Source organism: Bufo gargarizans, chromosome 3, assembly GCF_014858855.1.
Source record: "Bufo gargarizans isolate SCDJY-AF-19 chromosome 3, ASM1485885v1, whole genome shotgun sequence".
Taxonomy (NCBI): domain Eukaryota; kingdom Metazoa; phylum Chordata; class Amphibia; order Anura; family Bufonidae; genus Bufo; species Bufo gargarizans.
In genome coordinates this window covers 155847719-155862534 of record NC_058082.1, presented here as the reverse complement: position 1 = coordinate 155862534, position 14816 = coordinate 155847719, and positions in this window count along the sequence as shown.

The following is a 14816-nucleotide window of genomic DNA, read 5'->3' as shown; positions in this document are numbered from 1 at the left end:
AAGACATGCAAATTAGCTTCCATAAGCCTACGTCAGAAGACGTTTATTTGCATATCATCTTTCTCAAAACCCATAACAATGGTTTTTTGCCTACATTAGAAATAACAACTATGTTTTGAGGGAGAGCAAAAGCAAGAGCATATGAGACAGAGAAAACTATAGTTGCACTAAGGAGAGTTTCTCAATCCAATATAGTTATCTTTAAACGGGTACCCTTTTTCATTAAGGAGAGCGCCTGATGCACCAAGGGGAGCCCCAAGTCTGCTAAAATCATGCTTGTGCATGGCAAACTTCACAATGCTACTATGGATTTCTGGGAAAGACATGCAAATTAGCTTCCATCAGCCTATGGCATAAGGTGTTAATTTGCATTTCATCATTCTAGAAACCCAAAATAATGGATTGTTGCCTACATTAATAATAACAACTATGTTTTGAGTGAGAGCAAAAGCGAGAGCATATGAGACAGAGAAAACTATATCTGCACCAAAGAGAGTTTCTCAATCCAATATAGCTATCTTTAAACGGGTACCCTTTTTCATTAAGGAGAGCTCCTGATACACCAAGAGGAGCCCCAAGTCTGCGAAATACATGCTTGTGCATGGCAAGCTTCAAGATGCTACTATGGATTTCTGTGAAAGACATGCAAAATAGCTTCCATAAGCCTATGGCTCTCATTCTAGAAACCCAAAATAATGGATTGTTGCCTACATTAGAAACAACAACTATGTTTTGAGCAAGAGCATGTGAGACAGAGAAAACTATATCTGCACCAAAGAGAGTTTCTCAATCCAATATAGCTATCTTTAAACGGGTACCCTTTTTCATTAAGGAGAGCTCTAGATACACCAAGGGGAGCCCCAAGTCTGCAAATACATGCTTGTGCATGGCAAGCTTCACAATGCTACTATGGATTTCTGGGAAAGACATGCAAATTAGCTTCCATAAGCCTATGGCTCTCATTCTAGAAACCCAAAATAATGGATTGTTGCCTACATTAGAAATAAAATCTATGTTTTGAGTGAGAGCAAAAGCGAGAGCATGTGAGACAGAGAAAACTATATCTGCACCAAAGAGAGTTTCTCAATCCAATATAGCTATCTTTAAACGGGTACCCTTTTTCATTAAGGAGAGCTCTAGATACACCAAGGGGAGCCCCAAGTCTGCAAAATACATGCTTGTGCATGGCAAGCTTCACAATGCTACTATGGATTTCTGGGAAAGACATGCAAATTAGCTTCCATAAGCCTATGGCTCTCATTCTAGAAACCCAAAATAATGGATTGTTGCCTACATTAGAAATAAAATCTATGTTTTGAGTGAAAGCAAAAGCGAGAGCATATGAGACAGAGAAAACTATATCTGCACCAAAGAGAGTTTCTCAATCCAATATAGCTATCTTTAAACGGGTACCCTTTTTCATTAAGGAGAGCTCCTGATACACCAAGAGGAGCCCCAAGTCTGCGAAATACATGCTTGTGCATGGCAAGCTTCACAGATGCTACTATGGATTTCTGGGAAAGACATGCAAATTAGCTTCCATAAGCCTATGGCTCTCATTCTAGAAACCCAAAATAATGGATTGTTGCCTACATTAGAAATAAAATCTATGTTTTGAGTGAGAGCAAAAGCGAGAGCATGTGAGACAGAGAAAACTATATCTGCACCAAAGAGAGTTTCTCAATCCAATATAGCTATCTTTAAACGGGTACCCTTTTTCATTAAGGAGAGCTCCTGATACACCAAGGGGAGCCCCAAGTCTTGAAATACATGCTTGTGCATGGCAAGCTTCACGATGCTACTATGGATTTCTGGGAAAGACATGCAAATTAGCTTCCATAAGCCTATGGCTCTCATTCTAGAAACCCAAAATAATGGATTGTTGCCTACATTAGAAATAAAATCTATGTTTTGAGAGAGAGCAAAAGCGAGAGCATGTGAGACAGAGAAAACTATATCTGCACCAAAGAGAGTTTCTCAATCCAATATAGCTATCTTTAAACGGGTACCCTTTTTCATTAAGGAGAGCTCCTGATACACCAAGGGGAGCCCCAAGTCTGCGAAATACATGCTTGTGCATGGCAAGCTTCACAATGCTACTATGGATTTCTGGGAAAGACATGCAAATTAGCTTCCATAAGCCTATGGCTCTCATTCTAGAAACCCAAAATAATGGATTGTTGCCTACATTAGAAATAACAACTATGTTTTGAGTGAGAGCAAAAGCGAGAGCATGCGAGACAGAGAAAACTATATCTGCACCAAAGAAAGTTTCTCAATCCAATATAGCTATCTTTAAACGGGTACCCTTTTTCATTAAGGAGAGCTCCTGATACACCAAGGGGAGCCCCAAGTCTGCGAAATACATGCTTGTGCATGGCAAGCTTCACGATGCTACTATGGATTTCTGGGAAACATGCAAATTAGCTTCCATCTGCCTATGGCATAAGGTGTTAATTTGCATTTCATCATTCTAGAAACCCAAAATAATGGAATGTTGGATACATTAATAATAACATCTATGTTTTGAGTGAGAGCAAAAGCGAGAGCATATGAGACAGAAAAAACGATAGTAGCACTAAAAAGAGTTTCTCAATCCAATATAGCTATCTTTAAACGGGTACCCTTTTTCATTAAGGAGAGCGCCTGATGCATTAAGGGGAGCCACAAGTCTGCTAAATACATGCTTGTGCATGGCAAGCTTCACTATGCTACTATGGATTTCTGGGAAACATGCAAATTAGCTTCCATCAGCCTATGGCATAAGGTGTTAATTTGCATTTCATCATTCTAGCAACCCAAAATAATGGATTGTTGCCTACATAAATAATAACAACTATGTTTTGAGTGAGAGAAAAAGCGAGAGCATACGAGACAGAAAAAACTATAACTGCACCAAAGAGAGTTTCTTATTCCAATATAGCTATCTTTAAACGGGTACCCTTTTTCATTAAGGAGAGCGCCTGATGCACCAAGTGGAGCCACAAGTCTGCTAAATACATGCTTGTGCATGGCAAGCTTCACGATGCTACTATGGATTTCTGGGAAACATACAAATTAGCTTCCATCAGCCTATGGCATAAAGGTGTTAATTTGCATTTCATCATTCTAGAAATTCAAAATAATGGATGGTTGCCTACATTAATAATAACAACTATGTTTTGAGTGAGAGAAAAAGCGAGAGCATACGAGACAGAAAAAACGATAGTAGCACTAAAGAGAGTTTCTCAATCCAATATATCTATCTTTAAACGGGTATCCTTTTTCATTAAGGAGAGCTCCTGATGCACCAAGGGGAGTCACAAGTCTGCTAAATACATGCTTGTGCATGGCAAGCTTCATTATGCTACTATGGATTTCTGGGAAACATGCAAATTAGCTTCCATCAGCCTATGGCATAAAGGTGTTAATTTGCATTTCATCATTCTAGAAACCCAAAATAATGGATTGTTGCATACATTAATAATAACAACTATGTTTTGAGTGAGAGCAAAAGCGAGAGCATACGAGACAGAAAAAACTTTAGTTGCACTAAAGAGAGTTTTTCAATCCAATATATCTATCTTTAAACGGGTACCCTTTTTCATTAAGGAGAGCTCCTGATGCACCAAGGGGAGCCACAAGTCTGCTAAATACATGCTTGTGCATGGCAAGCTTTGTGATGCTACTATGGGTTTCTGGGAAACATGCAAATTAGCTTCCATCAGCCTATGGCATAAGGTGTTAATTTGCATTTCATCATTCTAGAAAATCAAGATGATGAATAGTTGCCTACGTTAATAATAACAACTATGTTTTGAGTGAGAGCAAAAGCAAGAGCATACGAGACAGAAAAAACTATAACTGCACCAAAGACAGTTTCTTAATCCAATATAGCTATCTTTAAACGGGTACCCTTTTTCATTAAGGAGAGCTCCTGATGCACCAAGGGGAGCCACAAGTCTTCTAAATACCTGCTTGTGCATGGCAAGCTTCACGATGCTACTATGGATTTCTGGGAAACATGCAAATTAGCTTCCATCAGCCTATGGCATAAGGTGTCAATTTGCATTTCATCATTCTAGAGACCCAAAATAATGGATTGTTGCCTACATTAATAATAACAACTATGTTTTGAGTGAGAGAAAAAGCGAGAGCATATGAGACAGAAATAACGATAGTTGCACTAAAGAGAGTTTCTCAATCCAATATAGCTTTCTTTAAACGGGTACCCTTTTTCATTAAGGAGAGCGCCTGATGCACCAAGGGGAGCCACAAGTCTTTTAAATAAATGCTTGTGCATGGCAAGCTTCACGATGCTACTATGGATTTCTGGGAAACATGCAAATTAGCTTCCATCAGCCTATGGCATAAAGTGTTAATTTGCATTTCATCATTCTTGCAACCCAAAATAATGGATTGTTGCCTACATTAATAATAACATCTATGTTTTGAGTGAGAGCAAAAGCGAGAGCATATGAGACAGAAAAAACTATAGTTGCACTTGTAAGGAAATTATGTCTGTATCCACACATATATGTATTAATTCAGCCTTATATGCTTGTATTAATGTATACAGAGTTCTTCTTTAAAGGAAATATTTTATATTCTTATAACAACAAGTCTAGTAACACAAGCTAGCAGGAAGTGGCTGTCTGAAGCTCAAAACCACATGGCTAGAAAGAGATATGCATGCTTTGCAAAAGAATGCCACATTTATGATGAAGGTACCTAGAGAGAGAATTGCTGAATGTATGACATCATAGCTGCAGAAACATATATACGCATATATACCTTTTATGCATATATCTAACATGTGCATTAGACATATATTTTACACTTACTGCAATACGGGTTTGTATATTGACGTTCACCTTTGGTTTAGATAAAGTGAAGGACGTTTTATCAGGTAAATGTCGGTACGAAATAAACCAAGATAATTCCGCGAAATATTTGAACAAAGCGAAGGCTCGACAAAGATGGTGATTAGATATCTAAATTCTAAGAATAATAAATGCGTCACATATGTACCTTGTTTCTAAGAAATTATCATGACTTTTTTTACTTTGTTGGAATAAAGATGTCCTTGAAAATTCGTTACCTGATTGGATGAAACGTAGGGCAGGTCTATGTATCTATGTTAATTTGCGGTTTGAAGCTATAAATTGTCTACGATGTCTAAATAAAGGAGCAACCATTTTATACCTATCAACGTGTATTGGTCTTCAGTGGTTGTCCGGCCGGTGATTCACCCACAGACAAACCAGGGGCTCCTTTCAATTGGTAGCAGAGGATGGTTCACTGACTATCCAGGTGAGTAATAATTTCTGCCACTATTTATGTTGGTTGGAATGTTTCTCTCCTGGATACGGTGGATATCTAATGTATACTGGATGGCAGGTTAGTTGATGGCAGGTTAGTTTAGTGTTCATATGACTGTGGGACAGACACGAGGCAGCACTCAGTGTTCTGGGTATCCTGATAGGAGCGGCGTCTCCTATAGGCACAGTGGTTGGCAGGGGATGTTGTTCCAGGAACATACATCATATTGTTGGCAGGGAATTTTCCGAATGTAGAACTAGTCTCTTCGGACGTTGGCAGGGATTTTTCAAGTGGGAATTAGTCTCATTTGACGGTTTATTGAGTTACAGGATAACTCCGGATATATGTGAATGAGTTAAAGGATAACTCTGGATTTATGTGAAACAAGGAAACAAGGTACCAGGAATATATGTAAAGGAATACATATGATACAAGGAAAAAGGAACAGTGAGGGAAACGCATACATCTCAATGCAGATGTTGGTTTCTAACTCACTAGGATTGTCTGTGGAGTGAATTGTTTAAAGAACATAACTGTACAGTTAAAACTTGGAAGGTGACATTGATTACTGCAGTCTATTAAATTCATAAATTGTGTTGCCCATATTAGATATTTTATACGTGTTATAAGAATATTGTACTGGTGGAAAATCTGATTGTGCTGGCTTAAGTGATCCTCAACATAACAGTACTAACACAATTAATTACTGCTATTCAATTGCTGCTATTTCTACGCTGCTATTTCCACCTCACTGTTTGCTGCTCAAATATATATATATGTATAGAGTTCATTGTCGATTGCATTAAACATTATGGGTAACAGCGTGGGAAAGGATCTGGATGGTGAGCCAGAGACCAGACCTACACCATTACATTTTGTATCAGGCACCTGTGGGATTAGTGTAACTGATCCATTTTGGGTAAATATCTGTGACCGCAGTCAGCAACTGTGTATTACGCAGATCAGCGATGTAGGTCCTCGCAATGAAGGGGACTGGGAGGAGGTTAAAAAAATGGTGGGGCTTCACCCGAAATATAATTATCCAGCCGGTGCCTGGGATGAAAATTATATGAAAACATGTTTTAAGAAATGGGAGAAAGCATTAAAAGAGTACAGAAAGAGATTTCCACCAACCCATCACATATACTTAAAACAGGATAGGGGGACAATGAGCAAAGAGGAAGAAGTTCCATGGTCAGAAATTCTGCCCTCCTTACCAGATAAACCACCGGCATATGACGTGACGGTATTAGAACCAGAAAAGGCAACACTCCCAGCTGTCTCTACGGAGGACATGCTGCAAGACCCTTATGATAAGGTCCCCTGTCCAAAACAAGCAACCGCACCAGAATTATTATTATTTTCTGGTGAGAACCAAAAGAGAACCGGACTGTACCCGGATTTGGGAGATAGAGATTCCCTTTTGAGTACTGCAGTTATAGTGGCAGCAGCACTTAGGGAACAAAAAGATGTGGCTCCACAAGTCAAAGAGGCTCAGGAAAGGACGAAGGAATATAGAAAAAATATGGACATTTATGTACAGGAGTTGACCCAACTGAGGGATAAACTAAGGACAGACATAGCCTACATTAAACAACTTCCCCTTCAGAATGTCTTTCCCGTTATATATGATCACGAGAACCCCGATAATACTGACCTCCCTAGTGAGGAACAGATGGATGAATTGAAGGGCATTTTGGGAGGAGAGTGTGGGAAAACCAGAGCTGTGACTAACAAAAAAGACCAGCTGCTGACCGAGATAGAAAAACTAAGACAAGAGTACAGGAGGGTGAAGAAGGACTGGGAAACCAGAGCTCAGGAAGAATACGGTAGGAGAACTGAAACACAGATAGGGGCAGACAGTTTAGAACATGAAAGGCCCCTGGCAACCTCCACCCCTAGAATACCTGGAGTAATGCAACCCCTGACAGACAAATTTTCCAAACTCGCTCTAACACCTGAGGAAGGGGATAAGAAAGGCACACAACTACAGCTCCCCATGATCACTGTAGGTGACACTGAAGTCCATATCCCTCTTCCTTTAGGATTAATGAAAGAACTAAAGGATATGTGTCCCAATCCAAAAAAGGACCCTAGAGCAGCAGCTATTTTTCTGCAGAAGTATACTGCAGGGAGCCAATTAACAATTGAGGATATTCAGATAATACTCTCAGCCATAGACCCAGACACTGGCTCCTAAATCGATCCAGACGAGATAAAGAAGGCATCAGAAAAAGAAGTTAGAGATGCAGGAGAGGGAGTTGGCCCCAATGTTTGGAAAAAGTTTTGGGATAAGATAGGAGTAGAATGGATGAAAAGATACAAAGGAGATTCAGGCTTACACACGATGCTAAATACAAAACAAGAGCCGAAAGAGGATTTTTATAGTTTCTGTAAGAGACTGTTGGATCTCTACAGTAGTACAGGGATGAATGCACCTGAATTGTTCAAGACTACATGTATGAATAATGGGGACCCTAAGACAACGCAGCTAATAAAATTAGTGAATAACGAATGGCTTACTCAATCGGTGACAGAATTTATGGATGACATAGCAAAACGCTCAGCCTCTGGTGTTTTCAATCAAAAGGGAGGAGTATTCCCATTGTTAATGCAGCAGGATATACAACAGGAGTCTATATTGTCAGGTGGGGAAAGCAATTACATGATGATGTCAGGTTTCTCCCGGGGAAGGGATAATAGAAGAGGTCCGAGAAGTAGGGGCCAGGCAAATTACCCGGGAAGAGTAGAAAGAAATCAGAAACAGGGCTGTTTCATTTGTGGGAGTCTAGGTCACTGGAGGCTGGAATGTCCAAAGGTGAGAGATGAAGATAAGAGAGGATACAGAGGGAGAGGCGCCTCAGACTACCGAGGGGGACCCAGACAACAGGAAAGACAGCAAGATATTACAAGAAGACAACCCCAGGGAGATCTTATTAACATACACTGGCCAGCACAGGATGGGGGGAGTAGACAACCTAATCTGCAATCAGATTTACGGAGGTGGTCTGAGCATGAATACCCGTCCCCACGGGGGAACAATCACTATTAGGGGTGCCCAGAACGAGTCCCGTCCTTTATTATGCATTTTGTTCCAACTGATTGGCAAGTTTTACCACAAGTAATACTGCAAATTGATGGTATTACAGTTAATTTATTGCTTGACACCGGAGCAATGACTTCAAGCGTAAACAAAATAGACTTCATTAATGACAAATGCACCGAAGGAAGTTCTATGGGTATCAATGGGACGACAGTGATACATAAGGTGACAGCACCGCTCCCGGTTTGTACTCTTACGGGGGAACTAGTGACGCACATGTCTTTCGCAGTCCTACTAGAATGCCCCGTTTGCCTATTAGGAAGGGATCTAATGGCAGCATTACAGATTTCATTAGTCTTTGACAAAAAGGGAAGATTGACAGCAACCTCAATGAAATGCGACCTGACAAACCCAAAAAGACGTGACATGAATGGGTTCTTTTTAAGCATACCAATGTCCCTGGAAAATCATCCAATTTGGGCAAAATGTAAAGACTCAGTAGGGACGATTAACTGTGAGCCCTACCGGCCTTGTTTGAAGGAGGGGGTTATGCCAACCTTTCAGAAACAATACCCATTGAGTGAGGAAAAGTTAGAAGGCATAAGGCCTCAAATTGAGAAATACTTGCAGATGGGAATTCTTAGGAAAATTGTCAGTCCCTGGAATACGCCGATAATTCCTGTAAAAAAGACTAATGGCACATGGAGACTGGTACAGGATCTAAGGAAGGTAAACAAGGAAATTATCCCACTTCCCCCCTTGGTGGCAGATCTTACAGCTGTGTTTGGGGCCATTCCTGCGGGATCCAAATACTACACTGTAGTTGACCTCAGTAATGCATTATTTTCCATACCAGTGGCTTGGGATGCACAAAGTCTTTTTGCTTTTCAGTGGGCTGATGATGGTCAGGTGACTTGGACCCGTCTCCCACAAGGTTTTGGGGATAGTCCAGCAGCCTTTTCTATTGTATTAAAGGCTACATTGGAAGATTGGGAACCAAAGAGGGGATCCACCTTAATACAGTACACAGACTGACCTTTTACTCTCCAATTCGGAGTTAGAAGCCTGCGAAATAGATTCACGGAGTTTATTAGACCACTTGGCAAGCAAAGGACACCTGGCCTCGAAGAAGAAAATCCAATATGCAAGTACCCAGGTAGAGTATCTGGGGTGCATAATAGAGGCAGGAGAGAGAAAGATCTCACCCGCTAGAGTCAAGGCAGTGACCTCCCTAAGCAGGCCAGGGGACAAAGCTACAATGCTGTCCTTTCTAGGGTCAATAGTGTATTGTAGGCAGTGGATTCCCGATTGCTCCCATTGGGATTCAATCCTAAGAAAAACTACACTCACAGAAGCACCAAAGGTAGTGGAGTGGACAGAGGACAGAGTAGAAGCCTTTGAGAGATTGATTCGGTCCCTGACCCAAGCCCCAGCCTTGGCCCTGGCAGATTATGGAAAGCCATTCCAATTATACTGTGTGGTATCGGGAGAAACCTATGCAGCGGTTTTGACACAGACACATGGGGGAAGAAACAGTCCAGTTTCATACCTATCGAGAAAATTACCTCCTGTGGTTCTTGGAATGCCTCACTGTCTCCAAGCATTAGCAGCCGCGGCCATGTCAGCAAAGGATGCTACTAAGATAGTCCATGGAAATGTAATGGAACTTTTCACCACTCATACAGTCTTGTCCCTCCTTCAAAACATGACCACACAACACATGACAGCTCAGAGACTGTCCGGATATGAGACCATATTACTCAGTACGGCAAACCTGGTGATAAAGACATGTCCAGACACCTCACCATTGATAAGATTTTTGCATACACTTTTGAGGCTTAAGCATGAAGGTTCTGACGAACAAGTAGACCCAATACCTGAACACAGATGTGATGAAGTGATCTTGTCATGCACAACACCTAGGAAAGATTTAAAGGACACACCACAGACTGACAGTATAGATGTTTTTGTGGATGGATCATGCACAAAACCAGATGACAGGACATATCAAACAGGTTACGCAGTGGTCATGCTCCCAAATCAAGTGATAGAAGCTGAACCAATTGTCACAACTTCGGCACAACAAGCTGAGCTGGTAGCGCTCACCAGAGCCTGTGAAATATTCGCAGGACACAAAGTGAATATTTATACTGACAGTAGCTATGCATTTGGAACAGTGCATGATTATGCATTAATATGGAAAAATAGGGGATATATCTCAGCAGACGGAAAGAAGGTAGCGAATCAGAAATATATAGATCACTTGCTACATGCAATTCAGTTGCCAGAAGCTATAAGTGTGATAAAAGTGAAAGGACACTCTGCAAAGGGAGATTATCAAGCTATGGGAAACAACTTAGCAGACAGAGCAGCAAAAATGGCAGCCAAGAGAGACACGAGAAGGGAAAGTAAGTTATTATTCATGACAGATTTTGAAAGTGAAAACTGGGTGTCAATAGTATATCAACTTCAGAAGCAGTCTACCAGTGAGGACATCAAGTATTGGAAATCTCAAGGACTGCAGATGACAGGTACAGGTATATGGACAAAAGATCGGATATTGGGGGTTCCTACTGCATCAGCACCGCTCCTAATATCCTATCTTCATGGTCCTGGACATTTGGGAAAACAATACATATCAGAACATTACAAGTCACTGTTCTGTACACACCAATTGCAAAGATTGATAGACGATCTGGTCGACTCATGCATGACTTGTGCACAGAATAATGTTCAAGGAAAAGCACACGGAAGACATGGGAATCTACCACCCCCTACAGGCCCTCTGCAAGATTTGCAGATGGATTACACACACATGCCAAAGCAACCCGGGAATATAAGATATCTCCTTGTAATAGTCTGTAGGTTCTCCGGATGGTGTGTAGCCGTACCTACTTCAGGAGAAACAGCTGGTGTGACAGCTAGGGCATTGATAAATCAATGGATTTCAGTGTATGGACTCCCTCGGGTAATTCATTCAGATCAGGGACCTGCTTTCCAGTCCAAACTAATACAAGAACTGACGAAGATTCTGGGTTTCCAGTGGAAGCTCAATATAGCCTATCACCCACAAAGCGCAGGAGTCGTGGAAAGAATGAACCGAACCATTAAGGATAGGTTAAAAAAGGCTACTTCAGGAACATTGAAGGATTGGCTGAAATTTCTACCCGCCATTCTCTACCAAATAAGAACGACACCAAATAAACAGACAGGGTTGTCACCTTATGAAGTGTTATTCGGTAGACCCCCTAATACCCGTGAGGAACCAGATATTGACAGTAACATTTTTGCCTTGCAGGAGCAGTACGTGAAACATTTGGTAGGTATACTCTCAGAAAATCATGATAAGGTTGCTGTCACCTTTCCTCCTCTTTCCACAGACCCAACTCATCCATTCTTGCCCGGAGACAAGGTTCTGGTGAAACAACTGGCTGTCCGCCACAAGACTGGTCCAATATACCAAGGTCCATTTGAGGTTCTGAGAGTTGCTCGAACGGCTGTCCTTACTGACCAGAGTCCACAGTGGATACACGCCAGCCGGCTCAAGAAGACACCGGAAGGAGTCCAGAAGGAATTCCCCGGACAAGCATGAGTCTTTTGGACAAGATGCCTTCAAAGGAAATTACTTTGATCATACCCCCAAGCCTGCAAAATAGATATGAGCGATGGCTAAGAGGCTATCCTAAACCACTTTGTCCAGAGGATCCAAAGACTATGCAGGACTTGTATGAGGAAGAATTTATGTTCAGGGAGTATACCAATGAACTAGAGACTGAGGACTTGAAAGATCAAAACTTTCCTGAACCGTTTAGTAAACAGATGGTTCAGAGAATGAAGCTGTCAGATGGTGGGAGACAATGGATAAATCCTTTCTACTTCCGGAGGGTACTGACATGGGATGACAGGAGCAGGGTTGTCAAGGAAAAACCCCCTAAAAGAAAACTCCCCAGACCACCCCAGTCTCCTTGTTCCACAACATCCTTTTCTGAAGAAATAGAGGGAAAATAAACTCATACTGTTGATATAGACACTGAAACAAAAACAAGTCGCAGGATCGGGATCACTAAGTGTCCATCATCTCTGTTGTACTGTTTGGCAATTATATGTATCCTCGCAATTCTCTATAGTATAGTAGTGATAACCATGAAAGCATTTATGATACACACACCGATACAAGTGAATGAAACCTTACATGAGAGAACAAAAAGATCTGTATCTATATTTAATATGTCCAGTCACAAAAAATAGAAAATCGCTTGTTGTACTAAAGGAGGAAATAAATTGTCACAATCAATGTTGAATAAAATTATAGGTTGGCATGAGCAGAAGAAGGAAGGGGTATGTAAAATAGACGCTATAATCGTAATTATCAGGGCGTCCCCAAAGAATACCTCCCTATGTCTATCACCCAATCCAATCGACAAAGCCACTAGGAGGAAAATACAGGAATTAAAAAGACAAGGAACTCAGGAAAAAAGTCTCCTCTCCGAGACAACCTTCAGAGAAAAGATAATAGACACACCATCTCTCCCAAATGATAAGGTAGAACCATTAAACTGGCCAGACCCAAGTAAGGTGCCACATCATTTCCTACTAATGCATGAATTTGGTAAACAACAGTCAGAAAAGGAGACTGTTGGGTTTGTTCACACATGCATTCAGGGGAGCACATTTATCCAATGCTAGCAAAACCTATGCGCCTTCCTTCCTTTATCAACCTAACAGATCTAGAGACAGTACAAATCACAACAACTAACAAACCATTCTTGATACAAGGGTATTCTGAGCCTCCAAACTTTTGTTTTTTAAATGGTCATTATTCTAGGGATATTAAATATTTTGCTAATGCTAGATTCTGTGCAGACACAGATGTTAACTTCACACTGTTGGACATAGAAAGTTATATTACAAATCAAACAGTGGACATAAAAGGGCTCAATACAGTCGCCATTGCCGATGCTGATGAAAGAATAGAAAGAATGTTTCAGTACAATCTTACAGAATGTCCATCTTATAAGCCCCAGGTCAATCAAGGCCCATTAACTTCTTGGTTGAAGCAAGTAAACAAAACGGACATGACCCTATTAACATAGTTCAATGGATGTGTCTAATGGGGCTAAGAAGTGGGCAAAATACCTTCAGTGATGTTCCAGCACCTCGTCTACCAAAGGGCTGGGTAGTGTGTTGTGGATTATGGTGCCATACTACAATCCCTTTTCCTAAAGATCCTAGTTCAAAAGGTTGGTGCACTCTGGTCCAACTCTTCCCATACATGAGTGCACAATCAGGAAAAGAAGTACGGATGGGACCGGCCCATGGGGTGCTCATTTTCCATAACACACACACGAAAAAGAGGGCACTGACGAGCACATGAGAGAAGTTTTACATGAGCATCTTAGGCCCGTCGGGAACTGCAATGGCCCTAGTAAGATTAGATGCCTTCCAGGAATTAGTCGAGGGATGGGTTAATATCACCACAAAAGACCTGGGGATGATAAATGAAGAAATGAGAAAAATAAGGATGGAACAGGAAGTGATTAGGCAGAGACAGGAGAGACTGATGATGGCAGTCACTGGACTGTGTGATCAAACAGAGAACAAACAAATCTGTTGCATTTATTTCTCCAACTTCACCAAAGACACAAAGGACATTGAGGTACCAGATTACTATGATATAAATCAACAGTCATCAAGAGGAGAGGGAGAGATTACAAGGGGCATTACATAATATGCCAGGGTCATGGAACCCTTTTGACTCATTAGGAGATTGGGCAGGAGGTATCTTTTCCGGAATTTTCAACTTCTTCAAAAAGGCAGGCGTTGTTATTCTGATGACTTTGGTATTCCTACTCCTTATATATTGTCTAATAAAGTTCACAATATGGGGAATAGGAAAGACCTCTCAATTGATAAAGCGTAAGAAACCACCAGAAGATTCAGGTGAATATGTCACCCTTAAAAAGGGAAGTGCTCTGAGAAAGATACAGAGAAATGGTGTGTGGTCCAAGGAGTGATCATATGGAATGGGAATTCCATATGATCAAAGAGGGGATTGCAAGGAAATTATGTCTGTATCCACACATATATGTATTAATTCAGCCTTATATGCTTGTATTAATGTATACAGAGTTCTTCTTTAAAGGAAATATTTTATATTCTTATAACAACAAGTCTAGTAACACAAGCTAGCAGGAAGTGGCTGTCTGAAGCTCAAAACCGCATGGCTAGAAAGAGATATGCATGCTTTGCAAAAGAATGCCACATTTATGATGAAGGTACCTAGAGAGAGAATTGCTGAATGTATGACATCATAGCTGCAGAAACATATATACGCATATATACCTTTTATGCATATATCTAACATGTGCATTAGACATATATTTTACACTTACTGCAATACGGGTTTGTATATTGACGTTCACCTTTGGTTTAGATAAAGTGAAGGACGTTTTATCAGGTAAATGTCGGTACG